Source organism: Crocuta crocuta, unplaced genomic scaffold (genome assembly GCF_008692635.1).
Source record: "Crocuta crocuta isolate KB4526 unplaced genomic scaffold, BGI_CrCroc_1.0 scaffold96, whole genome shotgun sequence".
NCBI lineage: Eukaryota > Metazoa > Chordata > Mammalia > Carnivora > Hyaenidae > Crocuta > Crocuta crocuta.
In genome coordinates, this window is record NW_027531522.1 from 4,437,110 (window position 1) to 4,455,635 (window position 18,526).

Genomic DNA, 18,526 nt, shown 5'->3' on the forward strand with positions numbered 1-18,526 from the left:
GAAACGTGCAAGTCCGCGCGGAAGGGAGGGGGTGGGGCGGGCTTGGACCCGCTTTCCCCGGAGGGAGCCGGGCACCGCGGCCGCGACTCGGTTATCCTGGGTTCCGGCTGTCCCCCTCTGCTCGGCCCACCGCGGGGGCTCTTCGTAACCGTAGCCGCAGGCTTTGCCCCCCTCCCCCGGTTTCTCTTCGCCGCGCTCCTCGTCTCAAGTTCCGGTCTTAGTGACAGGTTGGACGGCGCCACCAGCCCGGGCTGGTGATACCTTCTCTTTCCCCTGCCTTTCTGCGGGGGATCCTTCCAGCCGGCTGTGCTGGAGGAAGAAGGAAGAGTGAGTGGTACGAGTAGCCCTTTTACACCTTTCCTTCTTGGCCCTTGAATGTGGAAAGAATAGTTACGTCTCCCTTAAATTTTCACCTACCCGGTTCCACTTTTTATTTTAGCTACTCCTTTGCTTCTTCCTTTCCGGGAAGATAGGAATGCATTTTGGTTGGCGTCCGTGTGGCGAAGTTTTTCTTGCACTGTACTTTGGATTTTTTAGCCTGTCGGATAGGGGTTCGTATCACAGTTTAGAAACCTGGAGGCTCTTGAAGCCTCCACCGTGTTGATCCTGCAATTAGATGAGAGGGAGCCATCAAGTTTTCTGGGCATTGGAGGCACTTCGGATGCTACAGGGAGAGAAGCCCAACCAATAGCACTAGATTGTTTCTTTCTTTTTCTTTCTTTTTTAGCTTGAGACTACCTTGTAAGGTCGTTTGTTGATCTTTACTCCTACCTTGGGAGTCCTGAGTGAGCGCAGATATCCAATCTCTATCCGAAACCTGCTGTCAAGAAGATGACATTTCACTGATTTAAGGATTATAGGGTGAAGGACTCAGAATTTCACACGATCTGATTGAGCCGTTTACAAATGGCGTGAATAGTTACGTGGGTAAAAAAAAAAATTAAGGTTTACCAATAATTGTCATCAAGGCACTCTGCACATGACCAGATATGAAATGTATATTTCCCCCCTATAGGCTATCATGAACTTGTATGGCCTGCTGAACTTAACACTAAATGGAAATTTACATTTAAATGAAATAGAATGGAATATAAAATTGCTTTTGCCATGGCACCATGATTTTAACGATTTCATTTTTGTAAGAGTTATAAAGTGTAAGCATTTCACACTTCAGATTCTTACAGGCAAGTAATTATGTGATATCTGTCTATATTCATTATCTTCACTTGATGCCGCTTCCTACTCATGGAGACAAAGTATACCTCATTTTCAGAGTAAGTGATGATACAATATGTTTAAAAATCATTAGTGAATATCACTCTGAAGACTTTAAGAATCCCTTAAATATCAAGAATACTTTTTAGAATTTATCATGATTGATTAAGCTCTGTAGAGTTATATATAACCTGTCCAAAGATATTGAAGATGCTTTCCAGTTATTGATGGAAAATTAAACCCCTTTGAAAGAATACAGAAATTTAGTAGCAGTAGTTTAAAATTTAGATTACATAATCTAGCTTGCATGTGAACCCTCATAGAATTTTCATTTATAATTTCATGCAGTTTAATTTCAGAGTTAATTAGGCAGTATCAACAACCAGAGTATGATTTGGGCAAAGATGGGAAAATAAAGGAGCATAGATAATCAAGAAAATTCTGTGTAAAGGTAGAATTTGAAAAGAAGGATCCTGAAAATTGTTTTAATCTGTGTTTCTCTATCTAGTTGTGTTGAAATTGAAATGAGTGACAGAAGAAATTGTATTCTACCCAAGCATAGACACTGATTGGGACAAGTTCTTTACATTACATTGAATCTTAACTTTCTTGGAAGACTTTTAGGGGTCCAGAATTTGGTAGAGACAAATGAAGCCTCTTTTCAGTCCTGACTGTGTAATTTTCAGAGCCAATCAATCTTTTGGTGACTAGCCAGACGTGAGGGAGCAAGACAAAGTAGATAGGTTACTCAGATTTGCAACCTGGCTCTATACACTCATCAGTTTTGTTGTCCATTCAACAGAGATTTATTTGGTGCCTGCTAAATTTTAAGCACTGGGAATTGGCTGGTATATAAAACAAAACCCGCTGGCCTCACGAAACTCACTTTTTAGTATGGGGAAATAATGGTAAACAGCCAAACAAGTAAATCTAAATGCCAGGAGGTCAGAAAAGGCCTTTGAAGGAGTAAGGAAGTGAATCTATTCACAAGTTGGGGAAGAACATTCAAGAAAGGTGGCCGGTAAGTGCTAAGACCTTGAGGCAAGAGCTTGCATGATGTTTGAGGAATAGCCAGGCAGCCAGCGGGGTTGGAGCAGGGTAAACNCGGGAGATGAGATCAGAGTCGTGGACTTTGGCTATTCTATAAGTTGAGGATCCATGTTGGGGGAGTTGAACAGAAGAGGTACATGATTTGACTTAAATTTCAGGATGATTATCATGTTGAGGATCGTTTGTATATATGCCATTAGTTACCTGGTGGGATAATTGTGGTATAGAATGTAAGAATGAATCTGGTCAGATTCTGGATTTAATTTGAACAAAGTGCTGACAGAATTTTACTGATTATTTGAATCTAGGCTATGAGAAAGAAAAAGTTGAGGATAATTCTAAAGCTCTTGGCCTCACTAAATAGATACTTGTCTAATTGCAGGTGCTATCTACTGAGATGGAGAAGCCTGGTATAGAAGCAGGAGTGGTTGGGGGAAAATCAGAAATTTGGTTTTGGTCATGCTAAATTTAAGGTGTCTGTTAAACATTCAAATGGATCTGGCATATAGACAGTTGGTTGTATAAGTCTGGAGTTACAAGGAAAAAGGTTTGAGCTGTAGATACAAATTTGGGCATCCTTGCCACTTAGAAGGTAATTTGAAGCCATAATACTGGGTAAGTTCACCAGGGGGAAGGAATGTAAGAAGAGAAAAACAGAGGTCTGGAAGTTAAGCTATGGACCTTCAAACTTTAAGAGTCAGGGAGATGTGGGAGAACCAGCAAAGGAGGTGAAGGAATAGCCAGTGAATTAGGAGGCAAACCAAGAAAAAAATGGCCTCTTTCAAGTCAAGTAAAGAAAGTATTTTAAAGAGGAGAAAGTGATCATGCTGATGTAATTTAAATAAGGTGAGTTCTGAGAATTGACTGTTGAATGTGACAGTGTAGAGACCATTGGCTACCTCAGCAGGAGCTGCTTTGGTGTGGTGGTGAGATCAATAGCCTGGTTAGATTGGGTTCAGGAGAGAAAGAAGGGAAAGCATTGGAGACAATCAATATAAAATGTTTTTTGTGATATCCATAAGCCAGCTAGAAGCCGGGGGTGGTAGAGACCAAATGTACCATCCATTTTATCCCCTTTTCCATCAGATCTAAAATAGTTAACTTAGTTACTTTCTAAACTCTGTAACCGGAATAATTGATGACTTTTATAATTTGACCAGGCCAGTTTCTGACTTATAACCTTGGACAGTTAGTTGCCTCATTTTTAGGACAAATGGTATCTTTATTTACTTCCTAGTTAGGTACATAGTAGATACTTAAATGTTATCTTGTATAGAGATGTGCAGAGGTGGAAGGAGAAGAGTTGTAGTGAAAAGAGAAACTCTTGATTGGGAGAAGCAGGACCCTAGCCCATTTTACATCGAAACTGTAGTTCTAAATGTCATTAAAAACCTTTATTTTCATCAAAACACTTGCGAAAGTGAGTTCTATATTATGAATGTGAGAAATGGTTACTGTGTTTTTAGTTTTTATTTAAATTCCAGTTAACATACAGCGCAACATTAATTTCAGTGTAATATTAATGCACAGTTTAGTGATTTGACACTTCATATACACCCGGTGTTTATCACAAGTGGGCTCCTTAATCCCCATCACCTGTTTAACCCATCCCTCTATTCACCTTCCTTGTGTAACCATCAGTTTGTTCTCTGTAGTTAAGTCTGTTTCTTGCTTTCTCTCTCTCTTACCACCCCCCCTATGATCAATTACTTTGTTTCTTAAATTCCACATATAGGTGAAATCATCTGGTATTTATCTTTCACTGACTTATTTCACTTAGCATAATACTCTCTAGCTCCATCCATGTTGCTGCAAATGGCAAGATTTCATTCTTTTTTTATGGCTAATATTCCATTGTGTGTATATAGGTTTATCTATCTATCTATCTATCTATCTATGTATCTCTATGTATATCTCACATCTTCTTTATCCATTCATCAGCCATAGACACTTGGGCTCTTTCCACAATTTGGCTATTGTAGATAATGCTGCTATGAATATAGGGGTGCAAGTATCCCTTTGAATTAGTATTTTTGTATTCTTTGGGTAAATAGCTCGTAGTGCAGTTGCTGGATCATAGGGCAGTTCTATTTTTAACTTTTTGAGGAACTTCCATACTGTTTTCTACAGTAGCTGCACCAGTTTGCATTCCCACCAACAGTGTAAGAGAGTTTCCCTTGTCCACATCCACACCTGTTGTTTCTTCTGTTGTTGATTTTAGCCATTGTGACAGGTGTGAGGTGGTATCTCATTGTGGTTTTGATTTGTAGTTACCTGATGATGAGTGATGTTGAGTATCTTTATATGTGTCTGTTGGCCATCTGAATTGTCTTCTTTGGAAAAATGTCTTTTCATGTCTTCTGCCCATTTTTTAATTGGATTATTTGGTTTTTGGGTGTTGAGTTTGATAAGTTCTTTATATATTTTGGATACTAACCCTTAATCTGATATGTCATTTACAAATATCTTCTCCCATTCTATAGTTTTGTTGATAAATTCTTTAGCTGTACAGAAGCTTTTTATTTTGATAAAGTCCTAATGATTTATTTTTGCTTTTATTTCACTTGCCTCGGGAGACATATCTAGTAAGAAGTTGCTACAGCTGATGTCAGAGAGGCTACTGCCTGTATTCTCCTCTAGGATTTTTAATGGGCCTCACATTTAGGTCTTGAAACCATTTTGAATTTATTTTTGTGTATGGTGTAAGAAAGTGGTTTAGTTTCATTCTTTTGCATGTTGCTGTCCAGTTTTCCCAACATCATTTGTTGAAGAGACTGTGTCTTTTCCATTGGATATTCTTTCCTGCTTTGCTGAAGATTAATTGCCCATATAGTTGTGGATTCATTCCTGAGTTTTCTGTTCCATTGGCCTATGTGTTTATTTTTTGCCAGTATCATATTGTCTAGGTCACTACAGCTTTGTAAGATAATGTAAAGCCCAGAATTGTGATGCTTCTAGCTTTTCTTTTCTTTTTCAGGATTGCTCTGTCTATTCAGGGTCTTTGTGGTTCCATACAGATTTTAGGATTATTTGTTCTAGCTCTGTGGAAAAATGCTGGTGTTATTTTGATAGGGATTGCATTAAATATGTAGATAGCTTTGGGCAGTATAGGGTTTTTAACAATATTTGTTTTCCAGTGCATGAGTGTGGAATGTCTCCATTTTTCATGTCTTCTTCGATTTCTTTCAGCAGTGTTTTATTGTTTTAAGAGTGCAGGTCTTTCACCTCTTTGGTTAGGCATATTCCTAGGTATCCTAAGGCTTTTGGGGCAGTTGTAAATAGCACTGATTTCTTGGTTTTTCTTTCTGCTGCCTCATTATTGGTATATAGAAATGCATCAGATTTCTGTGCATTGATTTTGTATCCCGAGACTTTACTGAATTCATGTATCAGTTCTAGCTATTTTTTGGTGGAGGCTTTTGGGTTTTCTATATGCAGAGTCATATCATCTGCAGATAGTGGAAGTTTTACTTCTTCCTTACCGATTTAGACGCCTTTATTTTTTGTTGTCTGATTGCTGTGACTAGGAGGGACTTCCAATACTTTGTTAAATAACAGTGGTGGGGAGGACAGCCTTGTCTTGTTCCTGACCATAGAGGGAAAACTGTTTTTCCCCACCGAGGATGATTATTAGCAGTAGGGTTTTTGTATATGACCTTTAGGATGTTGAGGTATGTTCCCTCTAGCCCTAGTTTGTTGAAGGCTTTTTATCATAAATAGATGTTGTACTTTGTCCAGTGCTTTCTTGGCATATACTGAAGGGATCATATGGTTCTTATACTTTCTTTCATTAATTTGGTATATCACATGACTTAATGTGCAAATATTGAACCCCACTTGCAGCCTAGGAATAAATCCCACTTGATTGTGGTAAATGATTCTTTTAATGTACTATTGGATTTGGTTTACTAGTGTTTTATTGCGAATTTCTGCATCCAGGTTCATTAGGGATATTGGCCCATAGTTTTCTATTTTTTAGTGGAGTCTTTGTCTGATTTTCGTAGCAGGTTGATGCTGGCCTCAGAATGAATTTGGAAGTTTTCCTTCCTTTTCCGTTTTTTGGAATAGTTTGAGAATAAGTATTAACTCTTCTTTAAATGTTTGGTAAAATTCACCTGTGAAGCCATCTGGCCCCGGACTTGTGTTTATTGAGAGATTTTTGATTACCTATTCAATTTCTTTGCTGGTTATTGACCTGTTCTTATTTTCTAATTTCTTCCTGTTTCACTTTTGGTAGTTTATATGTTTCTAGGAATTTATCTATTTCTCCCAGGTTGTCTAATTTGTTGGCATATATATTTTCATGATATTCTTTTATAATTGTATTTCTGTGGTGTTGGTTGTTATTTCTCCTCATTGTGATTTTATTTATTTCTCTTTTCTTTTTGATAAGTGTGGCCAGGCGTTTATTGGTTAATTTTTTTAAAGAACAATTTCCTGGTTTCATTGATCTGTTCTATTATTTTATTATTTTTTAAATTTATTATTACCATTTTTTAGCTTCTATGTCATTTATTTCTGCCATAATCTTTATTGTTTCCTTCCTTCTGCTGGTTTTAAGTGTTGTTTGTTCTTTTTCTAGCTCCTTTAGGGGTAAAGTTAGATTGTTTATAAGCTTTTTCTTGCTTCTTGAGGTAGATGTATATTGCTATATACTTTCCTCTTCAGAACACTTTTGCTGCATCTCAAAGATTTTAGACTGTTGTGTTTCTATTTTCATTTGTTTCCATGTATTTTTTGAATTTCTTCTTTGATTTCCTGGTTGACCCATTCATTATTTAATAGTATGTTGTTTAACCTCTTTGTATTTGTGGTCTTCCCAAATTTCTTCTTGTGATTGATCTCAAGTTTCATAGTGCTGTGGGTCAGAAAATATGCATGGTATGATCTCCATCTTTTTTGTACTTGTTGAGGCCTAGTTTGTGATCTAGTATGTGATCTACACATCCCATCTCCACTTGAAAAGAATGTGTATTCTGCTGTTTTAGGATGGAATGTTCTGAATATATCTGTTAAGTCCATCTGGTCTAGTGTGTCATTCAAAGCCATTGTTTCCTTGTTGATTTTCTGTTTAGATGATCTGTCCATTGATGTAAGTGGGGTATTAAAGTCCTCTCCCAGGGCTTCTGGGTGGCTCAGTTGGTTAAGCGTCTGACTTCGGCTCAGGTCATGATCTCATGCTTCGTGGTTTCGAGCCCTGTATCAGGCTCAGTGCTGACAGCTAGCTAGAGTCTGGAGCTTATTTCAGATTCTGTACCGCCCTCTCTCTCTCTGACCCTCCCCTGCTCACGCTGTCTCTCTCTCTCTCTCTCTCTTTCTCTCTCAGAAATAAATAAAACATTAAAAATTTAAAAAGTCCTCTTCCATTATTGTATTATTATCTATCATTGATTATTATCTATTATCTATTTCCTTTATGTTTGCTATTGTTTTATATATTTGGGTGCTCTCATGTTGGATGCATTAATATTTACAATTGTTATATCTTTTTGTTGGATTGTCCCCTTTATCATGATACAGTGCTTTTGTTATAGTCTTTGTTTTAGACTCTAGTTTGTCTGATATTAGTATTGCTACTCTGGCTTTTTTTTTTTTTTTTTTTTAACATGATCACTGTTTTTCCATCCCCTCACTTTCAGTCTGCAGGCGTCTTTATGTCTAAAATGAGTCTCTTGTAGGGGACATAGAGTTGGGTCTTGTTTTTTTGTTCTGTTTTGTTTTTTCCATTCTGACATTCTATGTCTTTTGATTGAGGCATTTAGTCCATTTACATTCAGAGTAGTTATTGATAAATATGTATTTAATGCCATTTTATTACGTGTTTTGTCATTGTTATTGGAGATTTTCCCTGTTCCTTTCTTGTCTTTGTCACGTTTGGTCTTTCCACTCAAACAGTGCCCTTTAATATTTCTTGCAGGGCTGGTTTAGTGCTCATGATTTCTTTCAGTTTTTGTGTATCTGGGGAAATCTTTATCTCTCCTTCTATCCTGAATGAAAGTCATGCTGGATAGAGTGTTCTTGGCTGCAGACTTTTCCTATTCAGTACTTTGAATGTATCATGTCGCTCGCTCCCTTCTTGCCAAGTTTCAGTTGAGAAATCTCCAGTTAGCCTTATGGCTCTTCCTTTGTAAGTTAAGGGCTTATTTTGTTATGCTGTTCTTAAGATTTTTTCTTTATCAGTATATTTTGCAAATTTAAAAAAAGTTTATTTGTGTGCCTGTGTGTGAGAGAGCGTGGGCACACACATGCATGAATGCTGGGGTGGGTAGAGAGAGGAGAGAGAGAGGATCCCAAGCAGACCCCCTACTTCAAGTGCAGAGCCCGATGTGAGGCTCAAACTCATGAACCTGTGAGACCATAAGCTGAGCTGAAATCAAGAGTTGGACACTTAACTGACTGAGCCACCCAGGCATCCCATATATTTTGCAAATTTAGCTATCTTAGGTCTTGGTGTTAGCCAGCTTTTGTTGATACGGATGGGCATTCTTTCTGCCTCTTGCATCTGGATGTGTGTATTTCCTTCCCCAGATTAAGGAAGTTTTCAGCTTTTATTTCCTCAAATAAATTTTCTGCCCCCTTTTATCTCTCTTCTTCTGGGACTCTGTGATATGAATATTATTACATTTGATGAAGTCACTGAATTCCCTAAGCCTATTCTTGTGTTCCATAATTATTCTTTCTCTCTTTTTTTAGCTTCGTTATTTCCCATTTTTCTGTCTTCTGTATCATTTATTCATTCTTCTGTTTCTTCCAGCCTTGTGTTCATTGCATCAAGCCTTTTTCCAACCTCAGTTATTGCAATTTTTCATTTCTGACTCTTTTTTTAACTCTCTTATCTCTGTGGTAAGGGTCTCCCTGAAGTCTTCTTTTCTCAAGCCCAACTTAAATGATTACTGTGTTTTAAGTAACATCATAGTATTCTGTTTTAGGAGCTAAATGTTTGGGTTTTTAACTTATATTTACTGAAATTTTTGTTGAAGAGTGTCATTAGGACTTAATTAGAAACTTAATCTAGAATTTGGCTCTCATTACAATCCTTGTTAATATTAAATTAAGTAGAGAGACACCTGGGTGGCTCAGTTGGTTAAGTATCTGACTTTGGCTCAAGTCATGATCTCGTGGTTTGTGAGTTTGAGCCCCATGTTGGGCTCTGCTGACAGCTCAGAGCCTGGAGCCTGCTTGAGTTTCTGTGTTTCCCTCTCTCTGCCCCTCCCCAACTCATGCTCTGTCTCTCTCTCTCAAAACTAAATAAAAACATTAAAAAATATTAAGTAAGGTTAGGATTCATTAGTTCATTTAGTAGGTGTTTCTGATTAATATCCACCAATTGAAATCTCTTACGTAATTGGGCATGTTGCAAAAGCAAGAGTATGTCACATTCTACATTTCTGGTTAGAATAAGTATTTCATTATTAGACACCCATTTTAGTGCCAGTGAGGCAGGAATCATAAAGCTCTGTGCAGCTCCACAGTCAGCTAATAGAACTTGAATTGTTAAAGGTAAAGAGTAATTGTTGAAGATAAGAGTCTGAGATTAAGAATTAAATAAAGGGTATCATAGTATAAACAGCAATATTAAAACGGAAAAAAAGCATTATTAAAATGCCACTGAGCACAAACACTAGAATTCTAAGAGGGAATAATTTCCTTAGTTAAACAAAATCTGGAACACATACAACTCCTGGTTATTGAAGGCACACGAATTTTAAAAAGCTACATGCGACTTTACAATGAGCAGTAGTCAAAACAAGTTAAGACCAGAAAGATCATTGTCATTTACCGGAAAGGTCCAAACAGATCATAGGGAAATCATAGGCTTTCCATGCCTACTAAGGAAGGTAGAGATTTCTTATTTCTAGTCAATTTTTAAGGACTTTGTTCATACCACATTAAAATGGGTCAAGATAAGGAAGCTGTCCCATGACCAATCATATTTATATTTTACCAGGAAGCCTCTGACTTTTTGGAATTAAAAAATATTGCAAATCTTATGGTTATATTCAATGACCACACTTTTAGTTAATAGATTAAAAATTAGTATTTTGGTTCTTTTCTGACTTTAAGCGGTGTTTTGTGTAAATAGTTGGTTTTTAAATTTGATTTGAGAAAGTTAACATGTACGTATAATATAGGATAGCTGGAAATTGTGATTTTACTTGTAGTTGATTTTACCATATCTTACGGTATTTTTTAATGGATCTTTTATTTATGATGGGAAATAGCTTCTTGTGTTTAAAGTTTTTTTTAGCTTAGACATTTGATAAAGGCAAGTTCTGTAGTAGTTCACAGAATTAATGTGTGACTTTTTGTATCTTGCCTTTAGAAGTAACATATGAGGTTTAACTTAGAGTAAATTAGATACTAAAATTAGTTGTTGTGGAAAGTGTCAGAAGTTTTCAGTAATGCTGCCATCTCTCAAACTATTGTTGAAACCACTTATTTTGAATCACCTTCAAAGCCTGCAGCATATTTGGCAGGTTATTCTCATTAATACTAAGTCTTTAAGGTGGATTTGATTTTTAGGTATATCTAATAGTCATTTGGAGCTAAGTTCCATGACTAAACTGGGTTAGCAAGCTTGGGTAAACACTGTTTGGACTGATAATAAGATCTGAATGTAAATTTACTATAAGGTTCATAAACTGTTTTAAGGACTGTTCTCAAAGAAGAGTTCCAGAGAAGTTTGGAGCAATACCAACATGAAGTAAATCTATATAGCGTTACAAAGTAACAGAATGTATTCTAGTAAATGACTTTTGGAATGCTTATTACTTTGTGGGTAGCAAATTTTTAAAATATTTTTACCTATAGGAGAAAAATATATACATATATTATCTTAATTTTAGAGAGGTAGAAAAATACAGAGCTAGAAGAAAATAATTCACCTGCTTTTAATTTTAAGAACAAATGTTCATATAATATTCATATAATACTTCTAACACGGCTTGTTAAAGCAGAGTGGTAGAGGAATCAGAATAAATGTTAGGGGTAGAGACAGTAGCTGAGAATACCACTGAGGTGAGAAGGTAGGGAGTATATAGGGAGAAGGAAATGTGGGAAAATGCATAAATTAACAAATAAAAATGTTAATGGCGTAATATCTCCATCTTGTGGCCTTCTTTGGATATTGTCAGTAAAAATGTTGAGGGGTTGTATTTTCACAACTGTAGGCATAAGTAAAAATAAAATTTGAGTCAGGTAAAGATAAAATATGGGTCAGAGATTTTTGCAGTGTTTTGTGTGAACCTTTAAAACCAAGCTTCCCAACTGGTATGCTACAAGCAACTGTGCTTCGATAATGATGTTTCCCTTTGGGTGGCCTTAGGTTCCTCCAGTGTGTCTTTACAAATGGAATTTTCTGTGAAATGCCATGGTGTAAAAAAGGTTGGAAAAGGACTGTGAAGGCATATAGTTCTGATGTCTTAGTTCTAGGGGAAAATGTATAAGCCTGTGTGTGTGCGTGCGTGTGCGTGTGTGTGTGTACGCAGCTGTGCACACACATAAATATAATAGTTCTATAACCTTAGTCTTATTAAAATCTTTGCTATACTCAAGATCCTTATTTAGCTCTCATAGATGCAAAAGCATTATTTACTGTATCAGTGAGAAAATCTGAATGTTAAAGGAACCAATAAGTCTCTGATGAATTCGTGTCCTTCAGATACTTGATGACTCATTCTGGATGACGGAGTAACCATTAACCATTACCATAGTTTGCAACAACTCAGAGAATTTGTACCAATCCTCTGTGAAGAGGATACAAATAACTTTGGATATATATAAATATACAAATGCTGAGTAGCCTAAAGTAATATTTGTAACATTGGGAGATCGGTAATATTTTACTTAGAAATCCTGACCTATATTTCAGATTTTTGGTGTTTGACACTTTATCAAGCCACTGATCCCTTAGAGTAGCTCTGTGCAATAGATATATAATACAAGCCATGTCTGTAATTTTATATTTCCTAAAAGCTACACTTAAAAATTAAAAAGAAATATTAAAACAATTTAATAATGTATTTAATCCAGTGTATCAAATATTTTAACACGTAATCACATTTTAAATGAATATTAATAAGATAATTCACATTCTAGCTTTTTTACTGTCTTCAAGATCTGGTATGCATATTACATTTATACTTCTAGTACACTTCAGATGCTAAATTTTGATAGAAAATACTTGATCTGCACTGAGGTTTCATAAAATGTACAGCTAACAAGTAGATTCATGTGCTCAGATTCTTCCAAGCATACTTAAAAGCTTTCCAGTAACTGAATCAAACATATTTTACATTTAAATGTAAATTAATCAAATAAAATTAAAAATTTGGTGTCTGAATTTTGCTAACACATTTTAAGTGCTCATATGACTAATGGCTACCACTTTGGAAAGCACAGGCTTAGGGAATTAGCATTTCTGTTGTGTAGAGATAGATTTAAATATCTTTGGATGACGTCACTAATTACTATTTCCATTTTGTCAGGACGTAGTTTGTAGTTTTCATATTTGTTTATTGCACTTTAACTGAGCATAGTTTTTGTTGTTTTGTTTTTAGATTGCTCCAGTTGTGCTAAATCTCATTTTCCCAGTTAGTTATCTGTATTTTTCCATTCTTTTCTTTGGCCTATACAGGCTATCTGTACAGTTGCTGTAGCTCCTCTAGGGACAGTGGGCTCTGAACGTCCATGCATAGAGGCCTGCTTACCAATAAGGGTGTTTTAAAGTAATCAGTTTCATTCAAATTGGTTATTTACCTTGGCTGATTTGCCTATTTGATAATTCTTCAAGTGTTATTAATATGTTGTCTTCAATGTTGCTGTAACCAAGAATTCACCAGTGTTGTGTAATTTTAACCTCGAGGTTTCCCATTCTTTCTATTTCTTTTGAAACTCATCCATCAAATATGTTGCTAGCTATGAAATAGTCTCTGCATTCTCTACTGTCATCTATTTTGATTATTTTGCCTTTTTATGAAACAGTTTTCAGAGGAGGTTTCGGGATGCACTTCTATTTGTAAGTATGTTGGCTCTTTAAATATCTGTCAGGGATTTCAAGTCATCCTGTTTTACTAGATGCCTCTGCTGCATCTACATAGTTCCTATGTTGCTTTCCTTTAGACAGAATAACTAATTGCTGATCTTTTTGACTTCACCTTTTGCAATTTCATACACAATTGAGGAATAGAAGTGGATCTTAATGTTGATGATTCTTATATCTAGCTATTTTAAATAATCTTGACACAAGAAAGAAATTGCACTGAGGTCAGAGATATTAAAATTTCTATGTTGAGTGAAAAAAACAGCAAAAACAAAAATTAAAAAACCTATAGTAGAATCCTGAAATTGAAGAGATCTTACCAGTATGAAACCTACTTCCTCATATAGGAATCTCTTCTGTAGGTCTCCCAGAAGATGGTCACCCACCCTGTTTTATGTCTAACAGTAGGGTTATGAAACAGCTTGTTAAGTTTCAGTGGAAATGTTGTTATGTAAAGTCCAAATCATAACTTTCAGCTTCATTTGCATTTTTCCTTTGAAGTTCCCCTGAATATATATTCCCTGTAAATTATTGCGCTGAAATGCCTTAAAATAAATGCACAAGGAAAATAGGTACTTGTCGATTCTCTCTACAATAGTAGGGTTACTTAAAAAACACATACACACACTTTTTTGTGTATCAATTATACCTCAGTAAAGCTATTAAATAGAAAATATACAGACACCCTTGGGAGCCTTCTTGTTTTCATGGTCTTTAGATATGTACTAACTCCACCCTAGAGAAGACCCAAGCCACCGTAGTTATGTTGTCTTGGAATTACATTTAGCATGATTGGAGATGACTATAAATGATTCCCTGGGCTCCTCAAAGTCAGCAACAGAAGATTTCTAAAAGTTGAAAACCTAATATGATTTGGGGAATGCCAGCTTTGATAATATGGACCACAAGATTAATTTAATTAAAACTGTACCCAGAGGTTGTTATAGACTTTTGAAGCAGGACCCATGTGTGCAGTTGTGCAGGTCGTGCGTCTACTTCAAACTTCCCATCATTGTGATCTAAGACTATTTACACTTGGGGATTATTATAAAGAACTGCGTATAGGTGGTTCAGCTTGAAGGAAATAGTCTCTCTTTCATGATTAAAATGATACATTTCTTTCAATAAAATTTCGGTTTTTAAGTTCATCTTGAGTGGGAGTTTCTCCTTTCTATGCATCCCTCCCTAGGGGCTTCACAGTGGCTTTTACTCCTATAGGCAGCTTAGGGCTCCCTCCTGAGGTTATATTGGGGCCACTGCAGATCCAGCCACCAACCCTGCAGATCGCTTACCCTGGTCCCAGCTGTGGGGCTGAAACCATGGCCTCTTCCCGTGTCAGATATATAATATTTTATAAGCTATCGCCTCAGGTAGTCGCCTTTTCACTTTTTACTTTTTCCCCCTCATGGGTGGTAGAGTCCCACTGCAACTGTTGGTGTCAAGCACTGAGCCTGGCTCTGATCCCAGGACTTTGGTAGAGTACTTTTAGTCCTCATCACTCTTCGAGAGGCAGATTTCTCATTTTCTGCCTACTTGTAGTATGGAGTCCAGTAGGACTGTACCTTCAGCTCTAATTGGGGCTACACGTTTCCATTTGTTTTTGTCTACAGAGATGCTTAACTAGTGTTTATCATGGCTACGTGTTTGTAGTTTATTTAAATTGTATCATTGGTATGTATTTAGAGTGGGGTTAGGGAGGAAGGCCCTCAAGTTCTTGCAGTGCTACTTTAACCCTAGAATATTTTTAAAAGCTGCATTTCTTTTATAATAATTATTATTTTTAATGCCAGTTTTCCTGTTACTAGGAACATTTAACCATTTATCATCCAGAAGTATAATCAGGCTTATTATTCACAGCACTATAAGAGACTATTACTTAGGTATTAAAAGGGACAGTAGACAGTTCACTTTCTGACCACTGTTCCTAGACTTTATTCCAAGTCTGAGTGCCAAACCAGTCAAGTAACATTTCTAAAATACTCAAATCCCACAAGGTTTTGAATATGGTAATAAGTAGATACCGTTACCTCAGAGTGATGTATATGGCCCTATTATTAGAGATGCCCAGAGGAGAGTTCTAAACTTTGCCTTGAATCTAGTTAGAAAAATATGCCAGGTGGAGAGATAGTGAATGTCAAGATACATGTCATAAAAGCCATTGCTGGGGGAAATGAGTGGTCCTAAAGTTAAACCATATGCAGGTATACATGTTGGCTATAAACATATACTACTTGCAAACCTCTTAAAGTCTTTCTTTTTCTGGGGGTGTCTGGGTGGCACAGTCAGTTGAGCGTCTGACTCCTGACTTCAGCTCAGGTCATAATCCCAGGGTCGTGGGATCTAGCCCTGCATTGGGATCTAACTCCATGCTGAGTGTGAAGCCTGCTTGAGATTCTCTCTCTCTGCCCTTCTCCCTCACTCATGTGTACTCTCTCTTTCTAAAATAAAATTTAAATTAAAAAACAAAAAGACTCTTTCTGGGCCGAAATAATATTATGTTCTCTTACATTCAGTCTTCAAAGATGTAAAAAACAAAACATAGGACAGTGAGAGTTAACCTCACTGAAAACTGTTTTTAGTAATTAACTTGATGACAATATTAAAATCATAGAATTTCAGTGGCTATTAACTTCATGGAATTAAATGATCCTTTATTGAAGCTTTAATAAATGATTTATTTTAAGGAAAGAAGTATATAAGTCAGATTTACAAGGAAAGGTAAAGAGTCCTTCGTTTTGGATTCATAGCACTTAAATATAATCAGTGTACACATAATTTGAGGAATACATTTGTTTTGTAATTATTAGATACATTTAATATTCAGTTGTTAATCTAAAGGAAGTATTTAAAGATACTGGCACGGAAGGGAACCATAGTATATTGATCTTTTTAAAGACATTTCACTTACAGACAATCATTTTTGGTTTTCTGATGTGGATAACAACCCTGTCTCTACAGCAATATTTCTAACCTTTGTTTTTGTGATAGAATAGAATATGCAAAACCATCTAGATTATGTCATAAAACTGATAACAAAACTATTTTCCATATCTGTTAACTCATTATTTTTTTATAGTATTTACTGTAACATTCTCTGGTTAAAACTTGATTATTTCCAATTCTTTACTATTGTTTCAGTAAATTAAGATATTTTCTCGATGTGATGTGTAATCGCTAATAACATTATATGTGAAGAGCACATGACAACATGGAAGAATACTTATAAGTGGAGGCATCAGCAAAGTATGACCTGTTCCTGGTTGAGATTTCTGGGTGGAGGAGCAGGTACTTACCTTGTCCAGGGTATAAAAGAAGTTATTGGGCTCAGGAAGAAAATGTTAAAGCTTTATTCACTTATATTTATTTTACTCTTTAAAATTTTATGTCTTCATATATGTTTTATAATATACCATATATTAGTATAATTATGGCTACATATAAGTTAAAGAATAAGATATATGAAATTCAAATGTAAATACAAAATTTTAAAAAATTTTACAGGTGGTTGACCAAAAATATTGGAAGCCATAATTTAGAGGCTGCTGTAAAACAGAAAGTGGAAGAGGGTGAAAGACAAGAGGCAAGGCTTTTGGATTAATGGAGTAAGGAGCTCAGCAAGTCTCCCCACCCACCTACCCCCAAAATGATGAAATAAATGATGACAAAATTGTCAAAAACAACTATTTCCGGACTCTGAAAATTGAACAAAGGCATATGACAAATTGAGAAGCATTTATTAAAAAATAAGCTGGTGAACTTCAGGTAAAGTAGGTGGAAGTTGGTAGCATTTTTGCCCCGGATCGTACCCACCCCTCCTTCCAGTTCTGTCTGTGAGGTAGTTCTGCCAGGGCAGAGCAAGCTTCCACCACTGCTGGTGGAAGGGGCCGACTTGATTTGGAGTGAAGCACAGAAAATTCTCTAACCATCTAGTATAGTCAGGAGTACTAGCTATCTCAGTGGCAAACAAATGGGGAAGGCCAAGGTCACAGCCTGCCTGAGATTGTGATCCTAGAGAGGGAAAGCAGTAACCCAGCAGAGTAGTCAGAAAATTAACCGGGGGATCCAGAGAATAACACAGTCATGTGGGCCTTGATAACATCCCACCTACCCACTATAGTCTGGAAGGCTGCGCACATACACAAGGCATGCACGTACATTCCTGGCCAAACAAGAGGTCTTTTTTCTTTAATTATTTTTTTAGTCTTTATTTATTTTTGAGACAGAGAGAGAGAGAGAGAGAGAGAACACAAGTAGGGGAGGAACAGAGAGAGAGAGAAACAGAGGATCCAAACCATGCTCCAGGCTCTTAGCTGTCAGCACAAAGCCCAATGTGGGGCTTGAGCTTAGGAACTACGAGTTCATGACCTGAGCTGAAGTAGGGCGCTTAACCAACTGAGCCAGCCAGGCACCCCTGAAGAAGAGGTCTTGTGCATGTGCAGATGAGGGTCAAACAGAAAATAAGAGCCTCACAAAACTTGTAAAATGCTTAAATTATGAATGTGTTCTCTTGCCGACACGCAGACCCATCATCAAAAAATGGAAGCTCTACTGGCCTGAGATGTTTGAACACAGCCTCTAACTAATGATTGATGAATCATTAAGCTGAGCAAGCTTAAAAATAAAAACAAGGAGGGAAAAGTCCTGAGCACATTTTTCAGTAGCCACACCTCACACAGAAGACAGACTCCATAGAATAATTCCTAGCAGATCACTAAACAAACAAAAACAGAAGAACAAGCCCCAGTGCAAGGGGGGAATCAGAGTCTAAGGTTGCTCCAATATATCGTCAAATATCCAGTTTTCAACAAAGTTTCTGATACAAAGAACAATAAAATGACCTGTACTCAGAGTAAAAAAGAAATCAATAGAAGCTGTCATTAAACGGGCCCAGCTGTTGTACTTAGCAAGCAAAACTTCCAAGATACTGTTATAATATTTTTAAAGAAGTAAAGGAAATCACGTTTAAGGAAAATTATGATGCCAGTGATTCAGCAAATAGAGAATATAAAAGAAAACAAAAATTTTAAAAATGAAAATTCTGGCATTGAAAAACACCTTAGCTGAGATGAAAAATTCACTAGATGGGATCAACTGTAGATTTGAGATGACAAAAAATAAGTGAACTTGAAGACAGATTAGTAGAAGCTGTTCAGTTTGTGAAACAGAAAAAAACAATTAAGAAAAATAAATAGACTCAAAAACCTGTGGGACACGATTAAG

General features: G+C 36.5%; 1 protein-coding gene and 1 long non-coding RNA gene across 2 annotated transcripts in view; both read left to right on the plus strand.

Annotated features, from left to right (window-relative positions):
• Nucleotides 1–18,526, plus strand: part of DNAJC1 (DnaJ heat shock protein family (Hsp40) member C1) — a 206,775-nt gene that overhangs the window by 927 nt on the left and 187,322 nt on the right. The gene's annotated exons all lie outside the window — the stretch shown is intronic.
• LOC144238646 (uncharacterized) lies at nucleotides 46–16,940 on the plus strand. The gene is made up of 3 exons (XR_013337174.1): nucleotides 46–334; nucleotides 16,445–16,591; nucleotides 16,808–16,940. It is a non-coding gene; the product is annotated as an uncharacterized LOC144238646 (long non-coding RNA).